The sequence below is a fragment of the Rhinopithecus bieti genome, unplaced genomic scaffold, assembly GCF_001698545.2.
Source record: "Rhinopithecus bieti isolate Rb0 unplaced genomic scaffold, ASM169854v2 scaffold_12, whole genome shotgun sequence".
In the NCBI taxonomy this organism is placed as follows: domain Eukaryota; kingdom Metazoa; phylum Chordata; class Mammalia; order Primates; family Cercopithecidae; genus Rhinopithecus; species Rhinopithecus bieti.
The window spans coordinates 1,718,761-1,733,271 of record NW_016803028.1 but is presented as its reverse complement, the minus strand read 5'-3'; positions in this window follow the sequence as shown (position 1 = coordinate 1,733,271).

The following is a 14,511-nucleotide window of genomic DNA, read 5'->3' as shown; positions in this document are numbered from 1 at the left end:
CGAGGTGGGAGGACCACTTGAGCTCAGGGGTTCGAGACCAGCCTGGGCAATATGGCGAGACCCCATATCTACCAAAAATACACGCACACAAATTAGCTAGGCATGGTGGTATGCACCTGAGGTAGTACCAGCTCCTTAGGAGGCTGAGCAGGGAAGATAGTTTGAGCCCAGGAGGCAGAGGTTGCAATGAGCCGAGATCACACCATTGTACTCCAGTCTGGGTGACAGAGCCAGACACTGTCTCAAAAAAACAAAAAAGATAAATTGTATGTCTGAATATTATCAATACATAATAGGAAGAGGTCCCATGTTCATCAACTGGATGATCTAATTTTATTAAAATGGAAATACTCCCCAAATCAATCTATACTTTCAGCACAATCCTCATCAAAATTCTAGCTGACCCCTCTGTAATAATTGATGAGCTGATCCTAAAATATGTATGATAATTCAAGAGACCTAGAATAGCAAAAAACAATTTTGAAAAAGAACAAAGTTGGAGGGCTTAAACATCCTGATTTCTAACCTTGCAGAAATCAAGACTGTATGGTACTGGCATCAGGGTAGAAATATATCAATGGAATAGAATTGAGAGTCCAAAAAAAACCCTCTCATTTATGGTAAATTTTTTTTCAACAAAAGTGCCAGGACAATTCAGTGGCTAAAGGATAGTCTTTTCAGAAAATAGTGCTAAAGCAACTGGATGTCCACATGCAAAATAGTAAAATTGGACCCCTACCTCATACTACTAAATACATGCAAAAATACACTCAAATTGATCAAAGTCATAGACATATGAGCAAAAGTTATAAAATTCTTAGAAGTTAATATAGCTCTAGATTTTTATTAACTTAGAATAGGCTGGTTTCTTAGGCATAACACTAAAAGTACAAGCAGCAAAAGAAAAAACTAGACAAATTGGACTTTATAAAAATTTCAGACTTTTGTGCCACAAAAGACACCATCAGAAGAGTGAAAAGACACCCACAGAAGAGGGGGAAATATTTGCAAATCGTATTTATGATAAGGGACTTGTATCTAAAATACACAACACATCTTACTCTTACAACTCAATCATAAAAAGAAAGCCCAATTAAAAATGGGCAAAGGATTTGAATAAACATTTCTCCAAAGAAGATATACATATGGTCAGTAAGTACATGAAAAAATGATCGATGTCATTAGCCATCAACTAAATGCACATTAAAACCACAATGAGATACTACTTTACACTCACTAGGATGCCAAAAAGTTAATGACAAGTTATTGAACCCTTGTAAACTACTGGTGGGATTGCCTGGGACAGAGCTGCTTTGGAAAATAGTTTGGCAGTTCCTCAAAAGGCTAAACCTAGATGGAGAATATTAGTTTCTAGGTCTTCCATAACAAAGCACCACACATTGAGTGGTATCAACAACTCTCAAATTCTGGAGGCTAGAAGTCTGAGATCAAGGTGTCAGCAAGGTTGGTTTCTTCTGAGACCTCTCTCTCTTGGGCTTGCAGATGACTGTCTTCTCCCTATGTCTACACATAACCTTCTCTCTGTATCTATCTGTGTTCTAATCTTTTTTCTTATAAGGGCACCAGTCATATTGGATTAGAACCTATCCTAATGGCTTCATTTATTTTAATTACCTCTTTAAAGATCCAATCTCCAAATACAGTCACATTCTAAGGTGCAAGGCAGTAGGACTCCAATATATAAATTTGGAGAGGACACAACTTAGTACATGACAGAGTTTCTGTATGACCCAGCAATTTCATTCCTAAGTGTCTCAATTTGTTTGATCTGCTATTTTAAAAATACCATAAACTTGGTGGCTTATAAACAACAGAAATTTATTTTCCACAGTTTTGAAGGCTGGGAAGTCTAAGGTCAAAATGCCAGCAGATTTGATGTCTGGTGAGGAACAACTTTTTAGTTCATAGGTGAAGCCTTCTTACTACATTCTCAAATGGTGGAGGAGGCAAGGCAGCTGTCTGGTGCCTCTTTTGTTAGGGCACTAATCCCATTCATGAGGGTTCTACCCTCATGACAATTACCTCCCAAAGGCCACACCTCCTCCTACCGTCACAATGGTGATTAGGTTTCAACATATGAATTTGGGAGGGACACAAACATTCAGACCATAGCACTAGGTATCTACCCAAGAAAAATAAACATGTATTACACACAAAAACCTTTTCATGAATGTTCATAGCAACATTATTCATAATATCCAAGAAATGGAAATAATCCATATGTCCATCAACTGGGAAACTGATAAACAAAATATAATACTCATTCAATGGAATATTCTTCAACAGTAAAAAGTAATAAAATACTGATACTTATTTTAATCAGATGAATCTTGAAAACATTATTCTAAGTGAAGAAACCATTCACAAAGCACCACGTATACTATCGAGTCAAAGAGTAGATTTATGGTTACCCAAGGTAGGAGGGTGGGGAAGTTGGGACGAAATGGTGAGTGGGTTCTAATGGGTACAGATATTTTTGGTTGGATGATTGTGATTTAAATATTCAAAAATCGAGTGTGGTGATGGTTGCACAATTCTGTGAATGTACTGAAAACTATTGAGTTGTATATTTTGAATAGCTGAATTATATGGCATGTTAGTTATGTCTCAGTAAACCATTACTAATAAAATAACACCACTTCCTGGAAATAGAAATACTATTTTAAAAGCTAACACATAAATAAAGCCATTAGATGTTAATATAGTCCCAAAAAATCTGCTGAAGCATGTATTCCATTAAAACACGTGAAGAAACTAACAAATAGAAAACCATGGAATCCAGAAGACAGATCATCAACATAAGACAGAGCCAAAGTATTCCCAGTATGATGGTGAAGGGAGAGAGCTATACAGCAAGAGCAGCCCCGAGTAGAGCAGAAAGTCTTCAGGAGAGATGGAGGAGAGACAAACCTGATAGAGTAACTCATGTATTTAATAAAGTGAGAGGAGAGTTACACTTCATACAAAATTTGGCAATGAAATGGCGATGCATGTATAAATGACAGTCAAACAAAACAAAAAATAGAAGTGACTATTACTCCCAAGAAAACAATAAATTGCACACAATGTATAAAAAAAGACTCTGTTAGGAACAATATTTGCATAGTCATAGTGATATAGACACTAAACATTGATCTCATTTAAATAGACAAAATTATTTGGAGGATGATAAGGGAAATGCAGATGTGGTTAAGACAGCCTGTAAAGAAATTCTGTAGAGAATATCTAAAACTAGAAAAGCAACAAAGAGATGCATGAGAATATTATACAAAAACGAAAGGGTTGAGCATGGTTGTCTTTAGAGCGCATGAACTGGAGAGGCAAGAGGCAAGACAATTTTATCTTCTGTAGTAACCTTAGTAGAATCAATTGACTTTTTAATCTACGTACATGGAAAGCCTTATTAAAAATTAAAGTTAAATTTTAAACAGAGAAAAGAAATACTATGTGGCAGATTTCCATTTCTATCAACATTATGTGCTAGATACACTGAAGGGAAAATCTCTCACTAAAAGCATCTAGTAATATTGGGTGAAACTCACTAACAGTCTTTTAATTCTATACCCGAGTTTAAAGAAAGTGAGGGGAATCCCCAAAACAAAACCAAAAGAAACTAAAACCAGAAGAAACCAGCATCATTTATTAGTGTTTGGTAGTTTTCATCGTAGAGATCTTTCACCTTTTTGGGGGGTGGCGGGGGAACGAGTCTCGCTCTGTTGCTCAGGCTAGAGTTCAGTGGCACGATCTCGGCTCACTGCAACCTCCGCCTCCCGGGATCAAGCAATTCTCCTGCCTCAGCCTCCTGAGTAGTGCCGCCACCATGCCCGGCTAATTTTGTAGTTTTAGTAGAGACAGGAGTTCACGATGTTGGCCAGACTGGTCTCGAACTCCTGACTTCAGTGATGCACCCCACTTGGCATCCCAAAGTGCTAGGATTACAGGCATGAGCCTGTAAAATTGATTTATTTTAATCAATAAATTGATTAAATTTATTCTTGGGTACTTCGGGTTTTTTGTAGGTATGTAAATGGGATTGCTTTCTTGACTTCTTTTTCAGCTAGTTCATTATTGGTGTATAGAAATGCTAGTGATTTTGTATACTGCAACTTTACTGAATTCACTTATCAATCCTAAGGGCTTTTTGTGGCATCTTCAAGTTTTCTGTATATAAGATTATGTCATCTGCAAAGAAGGATAATTTGACTTTCTCTGTTCTTTACTCTTATTCAAGGATACTAATCAGGTATAAATAAAATCCTTTTCATTTTTCTATTATTTTCTCTGTGATCCTTTTAAATGCTCTTTTGCTTTTCCATTTTATTTTGCTCAGTTTTCTGAAACCTATCAATATTTCTAACTGTATTTTTGGTACTACCGTTTCTCCTTTTATTGCTATTTCTAACATGGCTGTCTTTTATATAATGGCTTCAGTCTCTCCTCTAATTTTTTTCTCATTTTTAAAATCTCTTTCTAGCATTTTTTATTATTATCTTATTTGTACACTTTTCTCTATTCTTTGAGCTCTTGATGCAAAGCGATTTATTTTAATGTATCTTATTTTAATTCAAGGAAAGTGTTCAATTTTTTAATGCTTTGTAAAATAATTATTTTGATGTTCTTGTTATAATGAGTTTCTTCATTTTATCTTTTAATATTTTCTCATAGTTTCATGCTGGTTTTTTAAATTATTGTTTATCTTTTAATGGGAGCTAGTTTTTCTTGGTCAGCTGCTTCCTGAAGAACAGTGTATGTAACAGACATCAGTCTAGGTGAGCTGGCCGAGCTGGTAAATAGGCTCTAGATCTATTGCCTCAAAATATTCTCCCACCAACTTTCTACTTTGAAGCTCTATCTTTTGGATTTAGACATGGGTCTCCATGAGGCCAGTATCCCAGATTCTTCATGTAGTGATTTTGTGCTTACTTCTCTTCAAATGACCTTGCCCCGTGACATCTCTACCCTACCACAGCTTGACTCTCATGAGATGACATGTCTGCTACTCTTTACCTCTGAACTTTCTTACTGCTTTTTAATATTAAATGGGGCTCAGGGATATTCCAGTAAACCATCTGTTCCAAGATCAGAGGTTGACAGTTTGTACCCTCATGGAGAATTCTATGTACTGGTTGGGTCTGAAGAAGCAACTTCATTTATTCAAAAAAATATTTATTGCGTGGACACCACATTGCAGGTACTGTTCTAAGTCTTTGCTGAATTTGCCTTGTTGGGAGCAGGGAGAGGGGGAGAGACAATGAAAAGTAATGTCATAAATTATAAAAATTGATAAACATATTGGGGAGAAGTGCAGAAAGGAGGAATCAGGAGTGGTAGAAGATAAACAATTGCAATTTAAAAGATAATGGTCTAAATTTCACTGCATTTGGCAGCTGTTCTTCATTGATTGTGGGTTGAGATTTTCTTCTCATATGGTCTCTGCTCTTTTTGTTGTTTCAGAAGGGAGAATGAAGTTGGCTTATCTTGATTCTGCAATACTTAACTGGAAGGCCCCTACCACCTCCTTTTGTATAAATGTATTTATTGCATAAGTTATGGTGATTTGTAGTGTAACAGTCCTTTCTATTTTCCTTCTTTGCCATCATTCTGTATGTAGGAAAGATGGAGAAATCCGAGAAATTCTTGAAATTCAACCATTCTTTTTTTTTTTTTTTTATTGTACTTTAAGTTCTAGGGTACTTGTGCACAACGTGTAGGTTTGTTATATATGTATACATGCACCATGTTGGTGTGCTGCACCCATTCTTTCCCTAACCTGAATCCGATCACATTATGACTTACACAACTCTTGCGAGTCTCTTGAACTTTAATTCATTTTATGACAATTGGTTTGAGTTTTATGGTTTTCCTTTTAAAGTTACATTCTCATATAATTTGGAACAGGGGCAGTGGGGGTGACACCCATGAGAAAATAACCTCCTCTTCTCTTTTCCTCATACCTAAATATATAGTTACATTTGTAGGAATGCTTATATATTTTTAAGATGTGCTCATAATATTTCAAGATTAAAGCTACCCTCTTATAGGTGTAACTGAAGAGCGGAAGTCTTTCTGAGAAAATCAGGACTGAGAGGGGATTACCAAGGTAGCATCCAGGGGAGACGCTAATTTTGATTGTTCAGAGTGTCAAAGAAGAGATTTCTTAGTGGCAGATTTTGGACGTCATCCACCAGGTGTGGGGACCTGAGACTGAGAAAGTCCCCAGCCCTCAGACCCTTATTTTCTGGTGGCTTAGCTGGGTAGAAGTGGCCAAGGAACTGTCACAACGGTGGTTCAAGACTCCTAGAGACATCTGGGCTGAAAAACTGAAACTGACCCACAGAGAGAAAAAGAATTAAACATAGAAATAAAGAGTTTAGTCAGTATTTGAGTTTCTCGTTCCAGAAACACAACTGTATACATTTCCTAAGAAGGATGCATGAGCCAACAAATTTTTATTGACCTAACTATTTTGAGTTTCACTTCTGTCACTTCCAAAAGAATCTTGACTAAAGCACAGGGGAGGAAGGGCCTTTCTACACTTGAGCTAGGGATTTAAAGGAGGAGCTTTGAATGCCTATGTATCAGTTAGGGTACTGTTGGGTTGCTGTTTCCAGAAAACTTGATAAACAATGGCCCAAACAAGTAATTTGTTTTACATGACAAGAAGTCTGGGACAGGCAGACCAAGGCGGGTAGACTGAAAGTCTATGCCCTCAAGACTCTAGACTCTTTCTATCTTTCTGCCATCCTAAGTGAACCTTCCTGGATCTCCAGGATCATGTCTATATTGTAGGTTAAAAAACAGACAAGAAAGTGGAAATACAGCTCCAGCAGTCTCCCACCTGCTTTTCATTAGTCATAACTCATTCACAAGGCCCCCTTAGGTACAAGGGAGTCTGGAAAATTCAGCTTTCAGCTTTCTAAAGTTCATAGTGGAGTAGGGTTGGAATGGTTAAAACCCAAGGAGACAAGGTGATGCCAGTGAGTAAAGGAGGCAGTAAGAAAGGAAGACAAAGCCCAAGAAACAGAGTTTGTTCTGTTTGTCAGCCATCCTATAAACTGAAAAATCCTCCTCCCACAACCAATTTTGAAGATTCCTGGGACAGAATGTGGATCGGGGGAGCTCTTGCTATTAAGGCAAGTGATAGTTACAAATATAATTCATGAAATGTTATTACTTTAAAGGTATATATATATGTATATATATGTATATGTAGAGAGAGAATACTATATGTATATAGAGTGCTACAGTATATATTTTATATAATATACACATATGTTAAACCATGTCTAAATACTAATGACAAACTAAAAAATATCAGTAGCACATATGACAGATAATTTCCTTTATTTGCAAAGAAATCCTAAAATCAGTAAGAAAAAGATAACCAACTCAGTAGAAAATTTGACTTGAAAGATATAAATAGAAAGTTTATAGAAAAAGAACCCAAAATAACGCTCCCCAAAGCTTAAAAGATGATTACAGTACTCATAATAAAAGAACTATAATAAAAACAGGCTTGCCAAGACTTCTTCCTCCTCAGTGCACTTTCTTCTCTTGGCGCTTCCAGGAAGGACATCACAATATCTTGATTTTCCTCCTAGTTCTCTGGTCCCTTTGTTTGGTCTCTTTCCCTGGTTTCTCCTCTTTTCCCTGGCTTCTCCTGTAAATGCTGGAGTGCTCCAGGAATCAGTCCTCTGTCCTCTTCTCTTTTCTCTCTGCATTCATTCACTTGGGAATCTTATCCAATCTCAGAACTTTAAATAGTATCTGTAGTCTAATGACTTTAAAATACATATTTCTAGCCCCAGCCTTTTTCTAAATTCCAGACTCACATATCCAGTTGCTTACTCAACATCCCCAGCTGCATGTCCAACTGCTGTCTCAAACTGAACTCTTGGTCTTTAACAACTCATCAAACCTGTTCTACTCACGACTGTCCCGCATTTCAGTTGACTACATCTCCATCCTTCAAGTTGACTGTGCTAAAAACCTTTCTGGCATCTCTGACTCTTGTTTTCCTTTCATATCCCACATTCAATCTGTCAATATTGGCTGTAAGTTCAAAATATATCTAAAATATCACCATTTCTTGCCCATCATATCCAAGCCATCATTATCCCTTGAATCTTTTTTTTTTTGAGACGGAGTCTCGCTCTGTCTCCCAGGCTGGACTGCAGTGGCCGGATCTCAGCTCACTGCAAGCTCCACCTCCTGGGTTTCTGCCATTCTCCTGCCTCAGCCTCCCGAGTAGCTGGAACTACAGGCGCCCACCACCTCGCCCAGCTAGGTTTTGTATTTTTTTAGTAGAGATGGGGTTTCACTGTGTTAGCCAGGATGGTCTCGATCTCCTGACCTCGTGATCCGCCCGTCTCGGCCTCCCAAAGTGCTGGGATTACAGGCTTAACCCTTGAATCTTAATTCATCTCCCCACTACTACCTTTGCAGGCCTATATTCTATTGACAACACTACAGCAGAGTAATACTTTTAAAACATAAATCAAATCATCTCACTCCTCTATCAAAACCCTGCAATAGACTTTACTCAAAATAAAATCTGGAGAACTTTTTAAAAGGTAGTTTTAAAACATATCTGCAAACTTTGGGCTACTCCTCACACTTCAGGGTGGAGCTGAATCTCCTTCACCTTGGTTAGGGACCAGCCTCAGTGACCAGTGACTCATTTCTAATGACTAGAATGGGGTGGAGGTGATGGGGCATGACTTCAAAAGCTGGCTCTGTCTCTCTCTAGACGCTCATGGAACTCAATTACCATATTGTAAGGAAACCCAGACCACATGGAGGGTTTACATATAGGTGGTCTGGCCACAGCCCCAGCTGAAGTCCCAACCAACATCAACCACCAGACATGTGAGGAAGCCTTAGGGATGATACCAGCCCCAGCCTTCAAGCCATACTCGCGGATGCCGAGTAAAGCAGAGATGTACTTCCCCACTGGGCCCTGCCCAAATCACAGATTAGTGAACAAAGTAAGTGTTTTCATTGAGTTAAGCCATAAAGTTTGGAATAATTTGTTACATAGCAATAGATAACTTAAACATAATCCTTTATAAGGCCATATGCAATGTGATTCTCCTCCTCAATTCCTCTTTAACTTCATTTCTTTGACTCACTTTGTCATACCACTTCATGCATACTGGTATCATCATTGCTGTTCCTCAAACAAACCAGGTACATTTTCACCTTGCAGCCTTTCTTTTTTGAGATGGAGTCTCACTCTTGCTGCCCAGGCTGGAGTGCAGTGGTGCGATCTTGGCTCACTGCAATGTCTGCCTCCCAGGTTCAAGCAATTCTCTTGCCTTAGCCTCCTGAGTAGCTGGGATTGCAGGCGTCCGCCACCATGCCTGGCTAATTTTTGTACTTTTAGTAAAGACAGGGTTTCACCATGTTGGCCAGGCTGATCTCAAACTCCTGACCTCATGATCCGCCCACCTCGGCCTCCTAACGTGCTGGGTTTACAGGCGTGAGCCACCGTGCCCGGCCACAGCCTTTCTTTGTGTTAGCCGTCTCTGCCTGGAATGACCTTGTCTCTGATACCTACATAGCCTTTCAAGGACAAGCTTTTCCTTTGCCTCCTTCAAATCTTTGCTCAAGTGTCAGCCCCTCATTGGCAAACCCTGGCCATCTTTTTAATACTTGCCCAAAACTTCCCACTGGCACTCCAGGCACCCTTACCTTCTTATACTTTCATTTTTATTTCATAGCGCTTTCACCTTATAACACACTGGACAATTTACTTATTTACTGTGCTACTATCTCTAAGATCCCCAGCCATGCTTTTAATATGTAAACTCCATGAGGGCAGGGTTTTTCATTTATTACTATTATTCTTCACTGCCATTTCCTGAGCTACAAGAAGAGTTCTTAGCACACAGTAGGTGCTTAGTAAATACGTGTTGACAGAATAGCTATATATCACCTCTTACATCTACACTTGTAAGTTTCTCTCTAAGCCCCTGTACAGTCCTGAGTCAAAACAAAATTATGTCCAAAGGACCACGGGATTAAAATGAGACCAACATTCTGAGATCACTTTTCAGTTTTCCCTGAGGAAAGTGATTAAGAAGACAAGACCAGGAACCAGTCTGGGATTTTCTTTTCCTGACAGAAGGAATTCCGACACAATTTCTACATTCTGATTAATGAAAAAAATATGCTTTTAAAATGTGTCCACTCATAGATGCATAATGAAGAGTCCCCTGCCCCTTCCAAAAAAAGCAGATTCACTCAGGCTGACACATATCTTAAAATAATATGTTTTATTTTCCTGAATCAGGAGTCATATGAGGATGACATCAGCTCACTTGTCCTAGATTTGTGTTTCTGAGGAATTTCTGGATTACTATGATGCATGAAACATAAATCAACAGCATAAAATATAAGTGTACACGTTAGTGAATACATACAGAGTGAACCCCTGTGAAAATACAACTTCGACAGAAGAACAGAACATTCTTAGCATTCGTGTTTTCCTTCCTGGTCCTAGCCACCTCCCTCCACAAGAATATTCCAGACTGGAGTTCCCACAAAACAGTTTCTGAAACAGAGATTAGTACATAAGACATTTATATGGGAGTGTCTTTAAAATCAACACCGGTGGAATGAAGAAGCGAGCAAAATTAGACAGCAAGAGAAGTTGGGCTGCGGTGCAGTCCAGTGGAAGGCCTGTCAACCCCACAAGCAGCTCTGGGATGGCCTGCAGAGTTATCCCAAGTTGTTGGGCTGGGATTTTACAACTCAGTGTTGACCAGTCACTGGATGCATCTGCCCATGGAAGGTGAATTTCTCTTCCTCTGAGGAAATCCCCAGTGAGGGCTGACCTCTGAGAGTCACCTTCCAGCAGCACTCACAGCAGCTGAAGAACACATTCTTCATTCCTGAAGGGGGATGTAGGCAACACATCACAGCGTCTACCGTGTTGCTGTCCTGACTTCAATGGTCACCACATATTTTTTTCTAGTTTTACCACATGAAGGATAACAATATAATTTTAATTTTGCCTTATTTTGGAGCTTACATAAATGAAATCCTAATGTATGCATACTTCTGTGTCTTTCTCAAATACATGCTTTTAAGATTTAGTCAATGTGGCTTAAACTTTTTTTTTTTTTTTTTTTTGAGACGGAGTCTCGCTCTGTCGCCCAGGCTGGAGTGCAGTGGCCGGATCTCAGCTCACTGCAAGCTCTGCCTCCTGGGTTTACGCCATTCTCCTGCCTCAGCCTCCCGAGTAGCTGGGACTACAGGCACCCGCCACCTCGCCCAGCTAGTTTTTTGTATTTTTTAGTAGAGAAGGGGTTTCACTGTGTTAGCCAGGATGGTCTCCATCTCCTGACCTCATGATCCGCCCGTCTTGGCCTCCCAAAGTGCTGGGATTACAGGCTTGAGCCACCGCGCCCGGCCGGCTTAATCTTAATTCAATTTCATTCATTCATTCATTTTCATTGTCGTACACCTTATTTTAACGTACTACAGCATATTCACACATTTGACTCTTTTTTTTTCTGTTTTTTGAGACAAGGTCTCACTCTGTCACCAAGGCTGGAATGCAGTGCACGGTCTTGGCTCACTGCAACCTCCACCTCCCAGGTTCAAGTGATTCTCCTGCCTCAGCCTCTCGAGTAGCAGGGATTACATGCACCAGCCAACATGCCCAGCTAATTTTTGTATTTTTAGTAGAGATGGGGTTTCACCATAGTGGCCAGGCTGGTTCAAACTCCTGACCACAAGTGATCCGCCCACCTTGGCCTCCCAAAGTGCTGGGATTACAGGCATGAACCACCACACCTGGCCTACACATTTCACTCTTAATGAACATATGAGTTGTTTACAACGTGGGGGTTTAAAAAAAAATGCTGCTGTGAACATCATTCATGAATGTGGTTGTATCTTGGTCATCAAGCAAATGAGTTTTTAGGGAATATACTTATGAGTAAAATGGCTGGTTCATAACATTAAAATTTTTAATTTTACTAGAAAATGCCAAAACATTTTCTAGTATTTGCTTCCAAAAGCCATGTTTGAGAGTCCCCATTTCTCTATATCTGTATCTCTGGGGAAAGGCCTGGAAGTGCTTCAGTAACAACCCCCTAATTTTGGTGGATTACAAAAACAAAGGTTTCTTTCTCAATCATATTTGGTGTCCATCACGGTCAGCTGTTGAATGATCACCGCAGGCTCCAGGCTGATGGAGAAGACTCTTTCTGTAACATGGCTGTTCTGTTAGGATGTTTTACTTTTCTAGATATATATTCATATTGTGTATGAATAGAAACTATATTACGTCTTCCTTTCCAATTATTCTGCTTCTAAATGCTTTCTCTATTCTAATTACATTGGTGTTTTAAGTATTTTGAGGCTGCATTATTACATGAATACAAATATACAATTTTTTTTATCATTAGGAATTGACCCTAGGCCAGCCAACTGACCAACATACTGGTAGCTGACTAGACACATGAGCAAACTCAGCCACAACTTTTTGAAGTAATAATTACCCCAAAACTTGGTGTTTTAAAACAACAGCCATCTATTTAGTTCATTATTCTGTGGGCCATAAATTTGGGTTGGATTCAGCTGGGTGGTTCTCCTGTCCTTGGCTGGGCTTATATCTTTTAGCTTCCTAAGAGATTAGCTAAAGAAGGAATGGTTTTGTTTGCAGAATTTAGAGAGAGCATAAAGGAGCAAGTAATGTTTCTCTCCTCTCCAGCCTCCTCACACAGAAAAGGCCAAAGCCCCCCCCAAAAAATAGAGTATCTTCTGTGAAGTCACCAGGAAAGCCAGGAAGGGAACAGATGCTGAATTCACATGTCCCAGTCTTGGTATTTCCCTTAGCACTGTAATCTGGGGATTATGGACCCTTCAGCTGTATTAGAAATATACCTTTGAGATTATTCAAAAGTTAAAGGAAGAATCTACCATAAGATCACAAGAGGAAAGAAATTAAAGGAAGAACCATAAATAGTACACAGTCAGCATGATCTCCACTCAGTAGAGCTCAGGGAAAATCCCCGTATATATTTATACATTCTGATACACAGCTGGGAACCAAGTTCTGAGCCTAGCAATCGCAAACCCTCCACTTTTCTAGGATCAGTGAAATCCACTACATGTTTAAAAGTGCAAAGCAGTCAATTCATATGATTAAACCCCTTAAACTTTGCAGAGCGAAACAAGCAGATGCCAAATCAGTTCAAAACACATTTTAATTCTAATTTTAGGCTACCAGTTGAATCATTGTGTAAGATTTGATGCCACTTGACCTTTCTGGGTCTCAATTCTTTCATCAGATAAATTAATATCCCCAAAGCAGTGCAAGGTTATAATTAATGAAATAACAGATCCAAGGAGGAATTTAAAACGCGTGAACCTTTTACAATTGACTGATGGAGGCAGATGCCCTGGTGTCTGAAACAAATGCAGAACAAAAATAAATGCAGAATTACAAAGCAAAGAGTTGTTCTAGAGCAAGATATATAGAAGGAAACCAACTGTTAGGATGGCTGTGGGACATTTCTAACAGTCTGAAAACTGGCAGGGAGTTTAAATATCAGAACTAAAGGGAGATGTGTCAGGCCCTGTCCTGGGCAGGGGATTCCAAGGTGAAGAGGCTCATGGCGTAATAAGGAGACTAATTGGCAAATGGTGTGAAATGGAGGGAAAAGGGCAAAAAGATAAGGGGATACAAGGCAGCCTATAGGAGCTACTGATTAATTCTTTCTTGAAAGGGGGCAATGGGAGATGTTTTCCTGAGAGGCAATGAGAGCTGAGCTGGGTTTTGACACAGATAATGGATATGGTACATAATAGATGCCTATTAAATATTTTTAAATAAATAAAGGCGTTTCCCACAGACGTACCACAGAAGGGCAACAGCATAGGTGGACGGAATATGGCATTTCCAGGAAATGGTATTGCTCAAATGAAAAGTTGGAGGGTCAGAACAACCGCCACCATAGGTGAGGCTAGAGATGAATGCAAAGGCTAGATCTCTGAGAACTTGGATGGCACAAAAATGATTTTCACTATGTCCTGTTGGATTTTGGAAGCTAGGAAAATTTGAAAACAATGCAAAAGGATATTCCAGGTAAAGGGACTATGATGAGTGTGCTTTGTGCTCTGCAGTTCCTGCTTCAAGGAAGAACTTGTTGCCCTACCTGCTAGGAGTGCTGTGAGCAGAAAGCCTTCAGCTGGTCCCCTTTAGAGCCTGCCGCAGTTTCAGAGCTGCCTCGTCCACAGGTATGCCCTTCTGGGTGATGGAAGCAGGGGATACAGACCCAGCAAAGTCAGTCCACACTGGGGCAACTCACACAAGCCCACTTAGGTCCAGAGATCACTGTGGGGTTGACTGAAGCTGCCATCACAACTGACCTGCACTGCAGTTCAACTTCTCTTTCAGTCCATTCCTACTTCCACCCAGGCCAGAACCACAGGGGTGGGGTAGGGTGGGATGGGGCGGGATGGGATGGGGTGGGG